Source organism: Zalophus californianus, chromosome 2 (assembly GCF_009762305.2).
Source record: "Zalophus californianus isolate mZalCal1 chromosome 2, mZalCal1.pri.v2, whole genome shotgun sequence".
Lineage (NCBI taxonomy): Eukaryota > Metazoa > Chordata > Mammalia > Carnivora > Otariidae > Zalophus > Zalophus californianus.
Window position 1 is genome coordinate 112,040,740 of NC_045596.1, and position 20,345 is coordinate 112,061,084.

The window sequence follows — 20,345 nt, forward strand, 5'->3', positions numbered from 1 at the left end:
ATCATTTCACCTAATTCCTTTTTGGGTAAATTTTCTTAGTTTTCATTGGCACAGCAAGAAATATTTTCAATTACTTATTTTTCAGTCCAATTCTTTTCAATATATATTACAGTTAGTGAAAATATCTCCCAGATACTGGGAGTCATTTACCAGATCTTTTCAAAGACACCATAAGAAAATTTTGTATTTTTCTTTGAATTATAATTCCTTTATTGGGATGTTGAAAAAGGCTGTATCAGACTGCTAGTTACATGCCATGCTAAATGTTCAATCCTGCAGACTGATTTTATATTGAAATGTTAACACCATTTAGAGTAAAATCTTAAGCATAGGAGATATTCTCTGAATGGATATTTAGAATCTCTCTCCTTTTGAATTCTATCATGTTTGATTTTCAGATCAGGCACTAGTAATCAACAGTTGTAGTGAATACGCAATCTGAGACTCACATTGCATAGAGAGTGATAGAAATAGATAAAGACTGTCAGACAGAAAAAGAAAAAGTGACAAAGATGAATACTAAGGATAATTTACTTGGATATATAAACTATTCATTCTAAAATAATAAGAGTAGATAGAGGGAACAAAGCTATCTTGCCCTGTCTCCACATACAGATCATTCTAACCATATTCCAGTGCAAGACTCTAACAATGGGCAGAAGTTAAAATAGTTAAAATCTACTTAAAATACAAAAACAAAAAAAACTTTCCTAATTAGTATATTTTTCCCTAGGAAGTGTGGATTTTTTTTTCTGCTTAACAAAGCCTTAGCAACATATATCACATATAATTTGAAAATAGATTTGTATGACATACCAGCCAGCAACAATGTAGGTTTTTGTCTTCTGTCTTGAACCTATAGAGAGAAATTTCTTGCTAGAAGGAAAAATATGATTTTTGTTGTTCTTACTATTAAAAAAAAAACACAGGAATTGAACTGCATGAGTTTTTGACAAATGAGATATATGTAATAAAAAAAAAAGGTCCTGAACTTTATTTCAATAGTAAGGTGATTGATGTAATTATCAATTGTATATTGCTGAAAAAATATAAGTTTAAACAAATGTAATTTTTTTCTTTGTGTCCACTACATCCTTTCAGAAAGACGAATAAGAGATCACTTCTTATTGGTTTGTTTTGACTTTCATAAATTTGCTTTTAGAACTGGATACGATGTCAGTATTTGTTTCTTTTTTAAATAAACTCACTTTTTAAAACACAATTCTTCATTATGGATATTAAAGGAAGACATCTACTAGCTTTATGATTATTACTTTGTCTATGAAGTTACTTGTAGCTTTAAGTGGTCAATAGCATTATTGGTTCAACCCAAGTTTGTACCTGTGTAAGTCTTAAAGGCTTCTACAGATCCATCCAGGTGCTTATAAAGGACCAAACTAAACAAGATCATTGAAGATTTTCAGTGATGAGCCATACCAAAGGGAGAAAGTGTGGGATTCTTGACTTTTTTTATGAAGTATAGAAGAAACTAACAAATACCTTTTTTCTTTCTTTTTTTTTTGGTTATTGAAGATAGACATATACACCTTAAAAATGTATATTTCTATGGTGAAAGAACTCTTGATTCAGATTTAGATAGAATTAGTTATATTATTATTTACATAAGTATATACATATATATATACACACACATATATATCATGAGGTTCTTAGAGACTTTATGTAACTATCAACTCTTTTTATTCAGATTTTCAAATTGTATTTCTTTTTATTTTAGAAACATTTCCATATATTAAATCATAGTTGGTTAAGTTAAAATTATATATAAAATGAGTAAACACTCATTTGATTAACTAGATTAATATTCTTATTTAACAAGTAAATAATGATTGCTTCCTAATATAATGCCATTGATTGCTATTCTTCAGTTAATAATGATAGTAACAATGGATAATCACAGTCATCAAACCAGGTTCCATATGTAAACACTGCCTTAGTGTTTATAATCCCTTTTAGAATTTTGTTCATCTCATCTTGGCCTATTTCAAAACATTCATAAACCCCGATTATACCCTAATTAACAATTTGAGGACAAATACACAGAAACAAAATTAATAAGTAACTAATAATTTTCCTTTGCAGGGCACCTGGGTAGCTCAGTCAGTTAAGACTCTGACTCTTGGTTTGGCTCAGGTCATGATCTCAGGGTCATGATATCGAGCCCTGCATCATGCTCCCCACTGGGCATGGAGCCTGCTTGAGATTCTCTCTCTCACCCTCTCCTTCTGTGCCTCCACCTTGCATGCACACGCTCGCTCTCTCAAAAAAAAAGAAACCCTTAAAATTTTTCTTTTGCTTATTGACATTCTTTTTTATCACTATATCTTTTTATATTTTAGAAGTATAAAAAGCCTGATTGAGATCATTTAGAAAATTGAACAAGCTTTTAATATACCCATTAAATTCTTCAACATGATTATACCAAGTTATGATATTCTAAAATTTAGACAGCTTTTATCCCCTATTCCTATGGACTAATTAAATTGTTACTTTGTATAAAATGACTGGATTGTCTTATGGGGAATATTTTTACATTTGGGAGTTTTATTAAATTACCAATGAAAGTATTACTCATTAAAATTTTATAAGACAAAAGATTAATCTGCTTTGTTTTCAAGTCATAAATTCCAAATAATTGTCATCAGTAAAAAAAGACAATGATACAGATTTTAACAATATACTTATCTCCTTTCTTGTATTAATACCAGGGGTTTGGGTCACTTTATCTTTTAGCTATCATGAGTTAAAAAAAAAATGAGTGATGTCTCTTTGAGATGATGACTACTTTTTCTTTTTCTTTATTGCTCTATTACTCATATTTTTTTGCCCCTACTTAGGGGGAAAATAGTTTAGACATTAAGGTCAAATTGTGAGATAAATTAACATTGGACTTTAAAACAAAACCATTTGGTATTCCATGTTGAATTCAAATGTTTTAAAGATAATTTTAGTAACAGCTCAGTTTCTTGTTAAGCCTTTTTGCACCCTCTTGCTGATTCCAGCATAGACCTTTGTTTGTTTTTCTGTGTATGCTTGTATGTTATGACCTTGTATAATATCTTGATAAAATCATTTTGCATTCTTAAACAAATTTTTAGTAGGTTGTATGTATATAGTAGCTATGTTGGGAAGAAGAGAAAGTCAGTAGTATTACTTGCTACATAGGTGCAACTGAATAGACAGATGCAGTACAATCTTAGGGAGAAAGAGAGTTAAGGAAGGAAAGGAGGGAGGCAGAAGTAGGGGGAGGAGATTAAGAGAAAGAAATAGTTGTTCATAGTATATAAAATCAAAAGAGGTTGAACTGATCCTGAACATCTTGAATTGTGAAAAACAATGGTGGTAAAACATAAAGCAATATTTAATATTGTCAGTGTAACTGCATTATAGAGAAAAATATATTCAATATTTTCTGCCTAACTTTGAGGGAAAAACAGAATCCTTTTATATATTCCTATGAACATGTAACATTTTGCCTTTTGAAACTCCTGGTGCCTGTGTTCAATAGAGAATTTAGATAGCAGGAGACAATTTTATTTTTGAAAGTTGAAACTAAAATACATTTCTTTTAAAAGATGTGGTTTGATAATATTAAGGTATTTTCTTATTATTTATTGCATTTTCTCTAGTGATTATGACATAGAAATTTTTCACTATAATATATTTTATTGACTTAGCCTGATCAAACAGCACAATTCAAATATTTTTATTGATGTAATATATTTTTTAATAATACCTGCAAATGAAATTAAATGTATGGGCCAGAAAAAAATAATGCTCAGTTTTTAAGAATTCCTAACTTTTTTTAGTAAGTAGTATGAAATCATGAGTTCTCAACGAAATTTTACCCAGAAAGATACTGTTTATTCTTCAGAAAATCAGCAAAAATTATTTATCAAAGTGTATCATTTTGGGTCAAAAATTTAAAAAGGAATGCATGTGATTATTAAAATAAAATTAAGAAATCAAACAACTCATGTTCCTCTAAAATATTATGTAGGGAGATTGTATTTTATGATTCTAATTTTTAAAGTGTAAAATGGTATATACTATTTTGTTTGTTTGATAGACTTTACAGGAAAAGTAACAAAACAAAGATGATAATTATGAAAATTATAGAAATAGTAATAATAATAATATTAATTTGGGGGCACATATGTGGCTCACTCAGTTAAGCATCTGACTCTTGTTTTTGGCTCAGGTCATGATCTCAGGGTCCTCCGATCAAGTCCCGTGTTGGGCTCCCCGCTCAATGGGTAGTCTGTTTAAGGATTCTCTCTCTTCCTCTCCCTCTGCCCCTCACCCCGCTTGCACACACACACTCTTTCTCTCAAATGAATAAATAAATTTTAAAGTAATAATAATAATAATATTGATTGATGATGCTGATGATAAAGTATTTGTTCAGTTCGTAACAGGTAAGTAATACATAGAGAAATAAGCACCCGCATTTGCTTCCTTATAAATCAAGGCTATTTGATTTTATTAAGTCATATGGCAATGGCAGAACCAAAGATGACCTTCATACTTGTTAGAACTTTAGTTTGGGAGAAATCTGAAATTCACATTGCGAGTAGAACAGTCAACTGTAGAACTTAGGAGAATGTAACATTCTCAAGACAACAGGAATATTTGAACCAAATATTAGCTAAGTTGGTTTAGATGTTTAACTAAAGCTTAAATAAATCATAACTTTCAAATTTTAAGTCCATTCTGTATTAAAACAGAGATAGAACAAATATCCCCTACCAGTTACTATTCTTTTTCCTTAAAATTAATATACAGTGAAGGCATAAAGGCTAGAAAGCCCTTCTGAGATTGAAAGAACAATTATCCAAAAAAGCGTGGTTGGAATATTATTCAGTACTAAAAGGAAATGAGGTATCAGGCCATGAAAAGACATTGAGGAAACCTAACTCCATATCACTAAATGAAAGAAGCCAATCTGAAAAGGCTGCATACTGTACGATTCCAATTATGTGTGACATATTATGAAAGGCAGTAAAAATATCACTGGTTGCCAGAAGTGTGGGAGGGGAGAAGTGAACAGGCAGGGCACAGAGGATTTTTAGGGCAGTGAAACAACTCTGTAGCATTTTGTAATGCTGGACACATGTGATTATACATTTATTCAAACCTGTAGAATGTACAAGACCAAGAGTGAACTTTAATGTAACCTGAGGACCTTGGGTGATAATGATGTATCAACATAAGTTTGTTGGTTGCAACAAACGTAGCACTCTGGGACAGAATGCTTGTTGGTGGGGAGGCTGTGTATGTGTGGGGTCAAAGGTATATGAAAAATCCCTGTATCTTCTCAATTTTGCTGTGAACTTAAAACTGCCCTAAAGACTAAAGTCTATTAAAAAAATTAAAAGAACATGGTAATCCTGGGAAAGAGTAGAAGACACCAGTGGGCTGCAACTCTGAAAGAGACTCATAGTGCTGAAAAAGAACTGAGCTATAAAACAATAACCTAGTAAGAGAAAGGGGAAAACCATCATCATGATTATTTTTCTCCTTTTCTATCCTATTCATTAGGTATGAAATTAGTGTTTAGAATGGGTGTTATGAACAAACAATGAATCATGGAACACTACATCAAAAACAAATGATGTAATATATGGTGATTAACATAACAATAAAAAATTTTAAAAAAAGAAAGAACAAGACGAAAAACATTTAGAAATAAATATATGCAAAATTAGTTTTATCTCTGCTTTAATTATTTGTACTATCATATTATTTTCTTTTTTTATTTTAAGATTTATTTATTTATTTTATATATAGAGAGAGGAGGGAGGGGTAGACGAAGAGGGAGAGAATCCTCAAGCAGATTCCCTACTGAGCGCAGAGCCAAATTCAGGACTCAACCTCACGACCCTAAGATCATGACCTAAGTCAAAACCAAGAGTTGGACACTCAACCAACTGAGACACCCAGGTTCCCCTGTAATATTTTCAGTGCTAATTTGTATGTATGATTACAAATTTTGGGTTTTCTAGAGTCTAATTGGAAATATTTCTTGTACTGGGGAAGAAGGGTAATGGACTGAGTCAGAAGACAGAATTAAACTGCCAGTTCCTTTGTTAGTTACTAAGTTTGTATAGCCTTGACTATATTACTGAATGTTTTTGGGTAATTTTTTTTCATTTTTTCACAATGTTTACAGAACTAACCTATACTATGAATTTTTCATGTTATTATGAGGATCACAAATAGATACTAAATTGATACGTACGTATATAAATATATAACTATATACATGCAAGGAGTTAGTTACTATAGGAAGGTCTGGCAACTAGCTTTGATGCTCTGGTGGCTTAAATACATTCAGTACATCTGGACACTTACTACAATCTACTTCCATGTAGGACTGGACTGGACATAGATTCAGCAATATGTCCAGGGTGAGCTCTTCAAATTTCATAAAAATGTCAGTATTATAGTTTGTTTAGTTAATGATCAAAACTTATGAATTTGTTTTAATCAGAAACAAAATGTATCCACTTCATATTTATAGCCATTCATTCATTTATTAATATTTAGTGTCTATAATATGCAAACTAACATGTTAATCCTTGGGATATATCAGAAGACAATGTAAACATAGTTCTTGATCTGAAAATAATAATCGTATTCAATAATATGTGCTCCTGGAAATCCACTTTGCAAAAAATTACAACTTTTTCTCAGTATAATTTGTATTCCTCTAGTTTTTAGTGGAACTGAACATCTTTTTGTGCTTCATCATTTTGAGTATCTTCTTGTATATATTTCATATTAATAATCTTCTAAATTTCTGTAGGATCGTTTGTCTTTTTCTTGTTTTTTAAAAGTTCTTTGTTGTTTGTGATTATCTACTTTTATATGCTCAAACTCGTTTATTGTTCATTTCTTGATTTGAAATATTGTGTGGATATTGGAAGTTCTACAAGGTTCATTCACTAGTTAATTGACTAGTTAATATAGAAGAGGGAGGTTCTGTTTGGAGAAAGGGGGCATAGAGGAGGGAGAAAAGAAAGAGAATTGGAGAAGAAAGTTTGCCATGTGCTCAACTCTCCTGCATTTTGTGGACAAAAACCACTAGAAAAGTATTCTCATGAAGTGAGATTTGAAGGATGCACCCATGAGAATTTCCCTTTAATTTAGGGCCTGATTCTGGAAACAAGGAATGGAAAACATTTTCTTTTCTGGATTCTCAAATGGTACACACTTAAAAACTGACCTGAGATACAAAACCAGGAGTATCTAAATCCATAGTGAAAGGTCCCAATAATATGCAAGGCAGTTTCCCTGAATTATATAATGGTTTTACTCTAATTGTGAGGTAAGCAACAGGAATTATTGGAAATACCAAATATGGAAGAAATGATAATAAAATTATTACATTACATAGTTGCTGAATTTAATATGTATGTCTCAGTTCTAGTTATATTATTTATTATGTAGTGAAGAATTAAATTTACATAAAGGTAGATTTGGCCTTTGTCCTCAAAATGGTCTTTAGGCAATTGGAATATCCTTCCTGACAGAAGTGACTTTGTTTGCCTGGAGGCTTTGGCCAACAGTCTAACAATATGTTTTATGATAGGGGCTTTGGACCACATGGTATCAGTTCTACCTCCAGGATAGACTGCCAAATAATAGTTTTACCCTGACCTCTAGCAGGGGATGGAGAGGTCAGCCACAAGGGTATTATGTGATTAAGCCCCAGTAAAGATTCTAGAGGCCAGCCACAAGGGTTCTATGTGATTGAGCCCCAGTAAGATTCTGGACACCAAAGATTCCGGAGCTTTCTTGGTTACTAACACTCAATGTGTATTGTTACATATTAATGCTGGAAAAGTAACATGTTCATAACACCATGAGTTGAGAACATTGGAAGCTCCATGTTTGGAAACTTTCCTGAACTCTGCCCCATGCATTTCTTCCCTTGGCTGATTTTAAGTTGTATTTTTTCCTCATAATAAAATGTAACCATAAATATAATCACCTTAAGTGAATTCTGTGAGTTTTTCTAGTGAATTGTCAAACTTAAAAGTAACTACTAAGTAAACCCTATTCCTCCAACTTGAAGTTGCAGTCAGAAAAGAGGGCAGTTTTGGGTGGACTGTTTACTTTAAACTTTGTAGTTGCCCTAAGACTTTGCAGTTGGCCGTAACTTTGGCAAATGTTTATCTAATCTAAATGTCTCTAATATATTGTCAATCCAAAAGATGCTTGGAAGTTAAACACAGCAGCAAATAAAAAAAAAAAAAGGAAAAGTATTGAAAAGTGCCCTCTAACAGTCCTATTGAAAAATTTTATCAAAGGCATAACCCATTTTGATCTATGTAACCAGTGCTGAGTCAGAAGAGCACAAAGTGAAATTGTGAAAAAAAAAAAAAATAGCAATTGTATTTTCCAAATTGTACCTGGCAAGAAAACTGAGAAATCCACATCTGTTCCTGGGAATTAATATTCCCTTATCACAGAAGAGAGCCACCTTAGGTTATTTGTTATAGCTGCCATAAAAGAAAATATCAAAGTGAAACAGAAGTCTAATGTTATATTTTGAACCCTCTGAGAATACCCTCCAAGTGGCTGTAGGCCTCCAAACACTGAAGAATGTAATCACTTAAACTGATGAAAAATAAGGATAGACACTTTTGATCAAAAGTTAAGTGGCATTACTATTGTAAATGCTTAGTATAAAATAAGTCCTTACAAATCAAAACATATTGCAATGGTATTTATTTAATTTATCCATTTTTTCCATTGTGTAATGCACCAGAAACTTTTACAAAATTATTTTACATCCTATTAAACATTTATATTACGTTAAATATCATATATTTATGTCTCATGGTGCAAGAGAAAAGATGCACATCCTTCATAAATTGTTAAGTACCACTGAGATTAGATGGAATTAAACCCACAAAAGAGCTTTTTATCTCAAACAAAGATATTCTACATTAAAATAAGGACAACATTGTTTCTTTTATCCTGGTGAAGATGAGCTAAGAGAATTCTGAATAAAAAAATGCCAAGTTACTGTATATTAGTAGATAAAATATACAAGATGTGAATTCCGTAAACATTGCCTCTACTACTAGAAGATGACCGTGTTGTTAACTTATACACCACATGACTATTTAATATGATCAAAGAAAATACTAGCAGTTCTCCAGACATCTCACCAGGTCATTCTCAGAACAGCTTAGTTTAAAATAAACAACAGCCAACAGCTTAGTTTAAAATAAATAAACAACAGCCAAAATAAACAACTAGCCAATAAACAAACTACAGTTGCTGATAAAAATGATAATCCATTTCAAATGCTTTTCAGAATGGTATTTTAGTTTGTTATGCCAGCAGCCTTTTCACAAGGGTCAGCCTGAGAGAGAAAAACTCATTTTGATCTGAGCAGTCAGGGAAGCTCTATTGCTAATTTTGTATATGTACATGTTTCCTTCCCTTTAAAAAGAAATACTCATTTTTAGAAATAGTACTAATAAGAATATAATGATGGCAATATTCAAAATTCAAATATTATGTTAAAATAATTTTATGAGCTTTAAATTATTGCAATGTAATATTATTTAATTTTGAAACATATGTGGAAAAAAATGATGTCCAGGGGCGCCTGGGGGGCTCAGATGGTTAAGCGTCTGCCTTTGGCTCAGGTCATGATCCCAGGGTCCTGGGATCGAGTCCCGCATCGGGCTCCCTGCTCCTTGGGAGCCTGCTTCTTCCTCTGCCTCTCTCTCTCTCTCTCTCTGTCTTTCATGAATAAATAAATAAAATCTTTAAGAAAAAAAAAAAGAAAAAAATGATGTCCAAAGCTTATAGTCATAATTTCAGGTGAATTATTCAAAATGTTTCATTGATAGTGAAATCTGATTTCTTTTTCTTTTAGAATTTTTTTTAAGATTTTATTTATTTATTCCATGGTGGGGGGGGGGAATGGAGGGAGGAGCTGAATGAGAGGGTCAAGAGACTCCACGCTGAGTATAGAGCCTGACATGGGGCTCGATCTTAAGACCCTGAGATCATGACCTGAGCCAAAACCAAGAGTCAGATGCTTAATTGACCGAGTCACCCAGGCACCCCTTGAAATCTGATTTCTTTCCACATAGTGATAGCTATTCATTGTTATTAAATGATCAGCATTTTAACATTGTAAAAATATGAAATGCTAAATATATAATAACGTAATAGAGGTTACAATATTAAATTTAAAAAATCACAGAATTAGTTTTCTTTAGTTTAAAAATAAAAAGGCATTTGTATCTTCTCTTTCACATCATATGTATTAATTTTATTTTAATCTCATTTTTGCAGATAGTGTTTGTGATTGTATAAAGTTTAAAATAGAGAAGATCAGGCAGCAAGTAAAATAAAATTTATTCCCAAACACACTGATTGTCTAAAATTTGGAGTGTGATTTAAAATTTTTCCCCAATGATCTTGTAACTCAGTCCTATTTTCTTTCTTCTACCTCTCTTTGTGTCTCTATTCTGGACTTACACTAGCATTCAAAAGTTTAATGTAACGTTTTTAATTATAGTATAGTTTGGACAAATTAAAACACACTATTCAAAAAGCTTTGTTACAGATATTGAAGTGTATTTTGTAACATCACATACATTGCTATTGAATAGATAGTCCATCTGCCTATTGTTCCTCAATGTGGATTAAATATAGTTCAGTGCAGTTTTTACAATTCTGTGTTGCATGTCATCCATTGGATCTTTTAAAAATAACATCAGTGAAGGTCTCCGTGTGAACAGTTTCAGTAGAAATGCGGGAGGCAGATTGCAGTGAATCAAGAGGATTAGAGTGTCGATGGATCTCCCTGATTGTGTGATTGCTCAGCACGGTTGAGAACGTGTAATATTTTAGTTGAATGTCTTTTTAAAATTATTATGATCCCCCTTTTCTTACAATTGGCCTATGGCCCATGATTTACACTAAAAAATGTAACTGAGTTTAGCCGGATTTTTAAAAATTATTTTTATATATAATATTCAAGACTTACAAGTTTTAAATTATTTGTAAGTCTGTCTAGTATATTGAATAATATATATGCCAAATATTTAAACAGTATCAAATTACATGACAAAAACGCATAGTCAAACATTTATAGATAACATGCATACATTAATATTCATATATTAGTATATGCAATTTTCCTAATGGCTTTAATTTTAAAATTATGTAATTGAGTTCAGGTCATGGAACATGTGTATTGCCAGGACTACTTAGGCAAAGGGTGTTGTTCATGGACTAAACTGTTCATAGGAAATCAAGAAATAAGTGTCATTTTCAACTTTTTAAGTGAGTACATTAAAATAATAAAAGATATCTAAGATAAATAAGTAGCCTCGTCATAAGAACACATTGCCATTTCTAGATTCAGTAGAGTCATAAATTATATTTTTATTTTTGCCATGCATAAAGTGCCACCGCAGCATATGAGGTAAATGCATATATTTTAGGGAGGGAGTTTGTATTCTTAATTATGCAAAAAAAAATTAAATGTTACTTTAAAAATTTTTAAAGAGGACATTGTTTTTATAAGCTTGGATTTTATTTGTTAGAAGCTATATTCTGGGATTATCTTATAAAATAATTCGCATCAGAGAAGAGTTAGCATTACCCAGAGGAATGGAAATCAAGGAGGAAAGTTGACTCACTAATTATTTAGCGGACTTGTATCCGAAAGGATTACTGCCCAAAAGCCTGCCCTGGGGTGAAGCAGGTGTTGTTTCATCAGAATTCAGTATTACTGCTATTTCAAGGAGGAATTCAAAAAGACAACCCTGGGAAAGAAAGTCCCATCTGTGTGACAAGAAAAACATGAGTCCTAAACTAGACTGTGTGCTTTCTCCATCTCAGTCATTTCCTAGGCTGCGTTCTGCCTCAGATAGATCCCCAACCACCTGCAAAGCTGAATTCTTCGCCTGAAAACAGCAATGGAACCCTCGCAGCAAATCGCAGGCACACAGGTGTTAAAAGGGATCCGAGATATAGCTAGACAGAAGCCAAATTTCAGGTAGAATCACCCATAAAGGTTATAACTATGAGGCCAAAAGTTGCCTACTAATCTTGCTTTCAAAGGTTTATGGCTCACGGCTACACTGAAGAACCTTCCTCCCTAAAATGAGTCACCATTAAGTTCCCCTGTAACTGTCTGGGAGACTGCTTTGGTTGGAATTAGAGGGCTGTAATGACTGCATTGCTCATTGCCTCTGTGTGTAACACCTGCAAGTTCTTTAGTCCTTATTATCTCTCAAGCAGTCTCAATGACTTTGAGTGTTTCGCTGAGTGAGTAGGAGTAAGGTATTGTTCATGATGTTAATTATTACAGATTGTCAATCAATCTTGATAGCAGATTTTTTTTCTTGCTATTTTCTGTGGACAAGAGGCTATAGAAACTTTGCTCTGAAAAACAATAAGAAACTTCTGGTCTTGGGGACCACCTCCTTATTTGCATCACAGATGAAACATGTCAAGGAAAGCTAGTTTTGTTGTTTTTGTTTAAATAACCACATACTTGCAAGCTAGCCCGCATTTGCTTCCTTGTCTGCTTGAATATGGCCTGTTGGCCCTTTAGCAAAGGAATTATGACACACATATTCTGCACTTCAGAGAAACCAGTTTATGTGAATATGGACATAAAGTTAAATGGCAGGGGTGGAGGGGTCTGTTGTCAGAATAATGAATCTGAGGACTCTCCTGGGCGTAACTCTGCTCCCTCTAAGAATCCCAGCTTTTCGTGATGCTTGTAAATATGTTTTTTTAAAGATTTTACTTATTTATTTTAGAGACAGTGAGAGCATGAATGGGAGGACCGAGGGAGAGGGAGAGAGAATCCCGAGCAGACTCAGCACTGAGCAGAGTCCGACATGGGGCTCGATCTCATGACCCTGAGATCATGACCTGAGCCGAACTCAAGTGTTGACGCTTAACTGACTGTGCCACCACTCAGGCAGGTGCCCCTTGATACTTGTAAATAATTCTGACCAAATGAAAGGTGTGCTCACATCTTCCTTGCTTTTTGTATCCAATTTTACAATCTCTGGTCATTGTGTTTTTACGTATTTAATCACAAAAGTGATTCTACCTATAACAGTGTCCCTGCTTCTGAACTATTCAAGAGTTTTGCCTAATCCCAGATGGGCAACTTGACACTGTGCATTGGGAGCAGATACTTTGTATCACAGATGAGAATTTGACAAAGTTAGTTTTAGATTCCCCCTAATCTGCAGAAATAACTGGGTTAGGTATCAGCTCATGAACTAAAATCTTGACCTGCTTCTTGTAAGACACATGTCATTTAGGACAGATTCAGGTGTGTGAAAAAGAGAGCCATGGGAGATGTTAGCTCTTAGATTGTTCACTACAGGGATGTTTTTGATGGAAATACATATTAGCCAAGAATAGTAGGCAGCTATAATGGCAGAATTTGAGAAAAGAGGCACATCCTAATTGATACTCATCATATTCAGGTATCAAATTTATCTTGTATTTTTTATTTAATTTATAAACCACATTTTCTTTCAATTAAGAAGCTAGTATTGTCTCCCTCATATAGCAAGAATAATGCCGCAGCTAAAAATCCTAAATCAAATTTCCCAATAAAAAGATAGGAGCTGGTCTCATTCCAAAGTAAACAAGAATAGTCAAATACACAAAACTCTTAACAGCCCAGTTAGAAAAAAGAAAAATAAAAGTTATGGGCAAATTTTAACTAATTTATTACAGTAGTTTGTAGTAGTTAAGGGCTTCCAGAGAGTCTTCTCATTCTTTTGCTAGTCTTCATCTGACCTTTAGAATAGCTGAGTTAGGCTTAACATTAAAGTAGTTAATCTCTGTACTCTTGTCTCTGTGTAGTTGGCATGAGCAATTGGGGAATGCTTAGCGTGCATGCTATGTACATCCTTAGCCCAAATGATAGCAGGCTTTGATATATAAATTAAAGATTTTATGACTCCTAAACTATACTGTGAATTTTTAGTGAAACCCTTGAAAGAAAATTAGAAGGCAAATGTTTATTATAACTTTTACAAAATATGAAATTAGATTTCTGAGCTAACGATAGCTGAAGATTTTCCTTAAGTACTTGTGTATTAGTCATGTCTTCCTATGAACCACTGCTGTTTTTTGTTTTTTGTTTTGGCAGAGAACAATGAACAAGCACATCATCTTAGATTTGATGTGAAATATTATACCATCTAAAATTGTGGTATATGAAAACTTTGGTCCTAATGGAGAATGAATACATGTCAGCTATACTCCCTGTCTTCTCCCTTTTGCTCTTCCACGAATATGACCGTGTCCACTATTGCAAATAGACGGAATTGTAAAAAATATGCCATATACATTATAAATATAAATGAATTAATTCCTTTTAATGAGATTTAAGAGAAAAGTTTACATAAACATGGACTTTGAGTTAGTTCTAAAGGCTGTGAAAAATTCAATAGGCTATGAAAAATTTCTATTGTTACATGGATATGAGTATTTTAGAACTCTCTAAACACATTTTTTAATTAAAAACGATAATGTTTTCATTAAGCACATACAACAAATAATTTATAGTGTTTTAGGCTATGTACCTTTTTTTCTCCATGTTTTACGCAGTTAAAAAAAAATAAAGTTGAAATGCACCTTTACTCAAAACTGCTTTCATAATGACAATATAAAATAATGTGTTCTGAATCATAATCAAGTACAGTCAGGCTTTATTCAATAACCCCAACAACTAATTATATGCCATGCTAGATAAATCAGTATAAATATAACAGAAGCTAGAAACATCTGGCTGGATGTCTAGGGATATTGAAGCTTTCGTTTTTTGTAGATAAAATCAGCGTTCCATGGACATTTTAACTTTTTTTGAATAATTGGAGAATCTCTTCATGAGATATCCTAAATACAATAGATTTCTTTACTTTTTAAAAATATACTTGATGATTATATAGTAATATAACTAGAAATTAAGAAAATAAAAAAAATCTTAAAAATTAATAAAATAATCAACATTTGAAGAAAGATAGCTCCTGTAAGCTTTATGTTTCTCACTTTGGGTTACTTCTGTCTCATAGTATGGCACTTTATTATTTTATTTATTTTATTTGTCAACAATTATATAAATGTTTCTTTTCTTGACTCTTTCTCTTATTTGCTTGATCACTGTCTCTACCAGAAAGTTGGTTTGTGGTTTATTAACCCTGTATGCAGACCCTTTTAAAGTCTTGTTTGGAACATCCATGTTTTGAAATAATAGACATTTAAGTGGACATTTTTTAACTACGAGAAAAATAATGTTAACACAATTAGTTACTCCCCGTTTTAAAATGTCCTTCTTCCTTGGATTAAATTAGTTTCTCTACATTTCACATTTTCATTTCCTGATTCTATTCTATAGGCCCAGAATGGAATAGTCACATCTCTCAGTGCCATGAGTTAATGAGTAAAGAAGGCATGGATATAGGAAATAGAAGCTTGGGTTTAAAGTAAGAACAATACCCAAGGAAGAAATTGTGCCAGACTCAGAATATATCCTTCACCTAGAGGGTTGGGAAGCTCCTTCCATTTATTGCTGCATAGAAATGCAAACCCAGTGTTAACAGATCTATTTTTTAAGCCAAAGAGAATAGTAGATTTTAATGGAAATTCTCTCAAAAAATATTGTCAATTAAATTAATTTTAAAAACATATTTTGTGCGACAGCAGTTTTCAATTTAAAAATAAAACTTAATATGAAAAGCAGATATGACCCATAGACCAAAAATTTCCAGTTTGTGATGTATGCCACGTCACCTTCAGCCATGTTCTTAATGAGCAATCATTTTGCATATTTCACAAATTTATATTTTCAAATGATAATTTAAAACTCTAGACAATTTATCACCCAGTTGAAATCTCACTTGGTAGTCACTATGGCATTGTCACCTCTACACGGTCATAATTACTTCTTTTTATTTTCCCCTAAAGATTTTATTTATTTATTTATTTATTTATTTATTTATTTATTTATTTGAGAGAGAGAGAAAGAATATGGGGCAGAGGGAGAAGCAGACTCCCAGCTGAGCAGGGAGCCTGACATGGGTCTGATCTGAGCTGAAGGTAGACACTCAACCAACTGAGCCATCCAGATGTCCCATGTCTTTGAATTTCTTTTGTCTTTTTTTTTAAAGATTTTATTTATTTATTTGAGAGAGAGAATGAGATAGAGAGAGCATGGGGGGGAGGATTAGAGGGAGAACAGACTCCCTGCTGAGCAGGGAGCCTGATGTGGAACTCTATCCTGGGCCTCCAGGATCATGACCTGAGCCGAAGGCAGTCGCTTAACCAACTGAGCCACCCAGGCACCCCGTGTCTTTGAATTTCTTATTTATTTTTTTTTTTTTTAGTATTTAGAGAAGATTTCACTTTATGTTAATGGTTAACTTTGTGTTCATATTTTTTGAAAGATTTATTTATTTATTAATTTAGAGAGAGCATGAGCAGAAGGCGGGTCAGAGAGAGAGGGAGAGAGAGAATCCCAAGCCGACTCCCGTCTGGGTGCGGAGTTCAACATGGGGCTGCATCTCATGACCCTGAGATCATGACTGAAGCTGAAATTATGGGTTGGTTGGTTTATATTTAATTTATATAAATCTGACTCTTGGTTTCAGCTCAGGTCATGATCTCAGCGTCATGAGATGGATCCCCACATCACGTCCTGCTTTGATCTCAGCCTGAGGTCTGCTTAGATTCTCTCCCTCTGCCCCTCCACCTGCTCAAGCTCCCTCTCAAACAAATAAAATCTTAAAAAAAAAGTATTTTCTTACTTAACATTATATTCTCATTTTTGTTGGTTTTATATATCTTTTGACTAGCATTTATTACATATCGATCAATAATCTTATTTTAATTTCTTCTTTTTCTACCTGTTCTCTCTCAATTTTTCTAGTAGCATCTTTCTACTTTGTCAGACACCATAATGGTTACATATAATCATTTAACCCATGACTCCACTCTTGTGGTAGCCCTAGCTCATCAATTAAACACAAAATGATCAAAGTCATTATTTTTGCCGAAGTTTTCATTGTCATCTTCTGATTGGATGAGGTTCATCCTGTACTGGATTCCTCAGAAAGAAGATATCACTGTTCTTCAATGTTCTTCAAAATACAGCATTGTTTTTATATCACTTTGAGACTTAAAGAAAAGCTTAGCTGGATATAGAGTCTCTGCTCCATACAATTTTTTCCCTTAATTTCTTGAAAATGCTTCTCCACTGTTGTCATATTTTGTCCTTTCTAAAAGTAGAATAAGAGGTAGAAATCTTCACTTTTGAGTCTCTGTAGAGGAAATGTTCTGGTATTATTGGTTTTCTCTATTTCTCCCAAATTCTTCACTTCTTCCTGTCAATTTCTTCCCTCTTAATCTCTCTATCCCTCATTTCCCTTCCCTGTGAAATGGGAATAATAATTGTATCAAGTTCACTGGGTCAGTATAATTATAAATGAGATTATGCATGGAAACTGATCTGCAAATGTCAGGTGTATTTTAACTCAATACATGTATGCTATTAATATAATATAATTACATATGTATTTCAACTATTAACTATCAACTATTAACAATAATTTATTAGGAATAAAAACCTATAACTCAAAGCATTTTATATCTCAGCATTTTAACTTGCTTCATCTTAACTTTAACAAACATGGCCTTTTCAAATTAGGAAAATTCAGGTAAGAAAAAATTCCATATAGTTGTATAAAAAGCTCACACTGGTCTGACAGAAAGGTGCACCATAAGATCTCCAAGGGCATAGATTTTATTTTATAATGTATTAATTTTCATGGTGACATGGAAAATAAATCTAAGGTTGCAAAAGATTGTGATTACAAAACAGCTGCAACTACTGTCATTTACTAGGTCACAAATTTAGTTTAAACAGCATGATCATTTCATGGGTGACACAAGATAAAAAAGAATAAAAAAATTTTACTCTGAAATCAATCTATACATAACTATAAAGAACATTTTATGTCTAGCCAATGAATGCATTTTCATTATTCTCAAAGTATATATGAACAGGGATCATATATTTATGAACATTTTCATAAGAATTTAAAATGATAATTTTGCATGTATTCCTTCCATCTAAATTGCTCGAAAACTATTATATAGACAAGATTCATAGCACTACTTACTCATTGCTTTACTCAATTTTAGGATTTAACTACATACATTATTTTAATTATTTATAATATATAATCTCAAAATAAAATAAGAGTGTTTATTTTGTGTCTACTATATGTTTAGACTTGTGCTTTGTCCTAGAAGAATTTGTAATCAACATTGGGACAAGTCACATATTTGTGGAGATACTTATGTAGTTAATATAAACAATACACGTTTAGGTTCGAAAATGAAATGAATAGCATGTGTATACAAAAGCTTATTTTTCTGTGCTGTGGTTAAGTGATAGTGAAATAAACAGTACTCTGGCTGCCTGAACAACTAGAACTTTTTCTTAATCATAGTATTTCATTAAATATCAAGCATATAAAAATAACAAGATGATAGACATTTAAACCAACAAAGATTTCTTAACTTTCAAAAATTATGTAGTAGTTGCATTTAGTTTATGAGTCCAGGAGTTTGGTAAAACTGTTGATTTCATTTTCATATTTCAAATCTAGAGAAACTTTATTCAAAGAAGGTTGGGGAACTGGCTAAATCTCTTGAACATCTGTGATCTATAGATTAAACAATACACTTTTTTTTTGCTCAGTAAATTTTAGTGAATTAGAAAGGTGATAAATGCAAATGGCTCTAATTCACTTTAGATAGCTAAACAGCTGTTTTTGTATGCTGGGACAAAAGTATAAAAGGAACCTATTTTAAGCTCATGCTAATTTGATTGACTTATTACATTATTTCTTCCTACTAATTTTAACTCTTGATTATCTACTTTCTTTATGGCACCATTGCACATTTTATATAATAACATTCATTCATACTCCCATTTAAGTAACAAATTGTCATGGATTACTTGCTAATAATCCAGCAGACCTTGAAATAGACACTGAGTCTTTCAGGCAGGATTTTATAGATCAGTTTAGTTATTGTAGGAGCCAGTGTAGCTGATAATCATTTTTTTTTATTTATTTTATTTTTCCCTCACATAGAAATGTTAAATTTTATTTATTTGGGAATAAAAAGTAATAATATTCTATTTAATTGAAGTGGTGATGATAAATGTATATTGAAATTTCCTTCCTTTTTAACTAGATTAATTGAATTTTGTGCAAACTCTGAAAAAAATTTCCATCCCAGGTCCAGCCTTGAGGGCAAGAATATAGCTGATAACTATCATTCTCATGGACAAAATTCAATGGGGCAGTTCAGTTCTTTCCTGCCTACTATCAGGTCATGAAAGAACAAAGAGAGATCCATTTGTTGATGGGGAAAGCAACCACTGACAGGCATGGAATCTTAAATGAGCATATTGAAGCAACTGACCCTCTCTTTCCCTGTAACTACATCAAACTGCCTCCATTCTCTTCAAACCTTCCCCGTCGCTAATTTTCTATCTCCACACTACCTATAACTTATGAGAAACAAAGGGAAAATAAAGGCCAACCAAAGTCACTTTTAAAAAAGTCCTTAAAAAAAGAATGCCGCATGAAGGGAAAGAGATGTGCACACAGGGAAGACAAGGAAAAAACATGGATACCAGAGGAATCAGCCATACCAACACCAGGATGTTGGACTTCTAGCTTCCACCCTGTAGAAAATACATCTCTGTTGTTTATGTCACCCAATGTGTGGTACTCTTGTTATGGTATTCTTAGCGGAAGAATACAGGTGCCATGCCCTACCCTTTCTTTGGCTTATATTTTGAGCACAGTAATTTGGAATGTTCTGCAGTCCAGTCATTTAAACTATTCTCCGTCTGCTCTGCCACCAACCTAAACAGAGTCCTTATCATATTTCTCACTAATACCGTGACCTCCTATTCATAAGTTTACATCTATTTTTTTTAAGATTTTATTTATTAATTTAACAGAGAGAGACAGCGAGAGAAGGAACACAGCAGTGGGAGTGGGAGAGGGAGAAGCAGGCTTCCCGCTGAGTAGGGAGCCCTATGTGGGGCTTAATCCCAGGACCCTGGGATCATGACCTGAGCCCAAGGCAGACGCTTAATGACTGAGCCACCCAGGCGCCCACATATATTTTTGCACTTGTATAGAGTTTCTAAGATTTTTAAACTGATCTTTTAAAAATTCAGCTCCTATTAAATTATGTTCCTGATTAAAGTTTTGTTTTGT

The 20,345-nt window shown here is 32.9% G+C and overlaps 1 long non-coding RNA gene across 2 annotated transcripts in view; it reads right to left on the reverse strand.

Annotated features, from left to right (window-relative positions):
- Positions 1-20,345, reverse strand: part of LOC113925748 — a 126,164-nt gene that overhangs the window by 20,869 nt on the left and 84,950 nt on the right. The gene's annotated exons all lie outside the window — the stretch shown is intronic.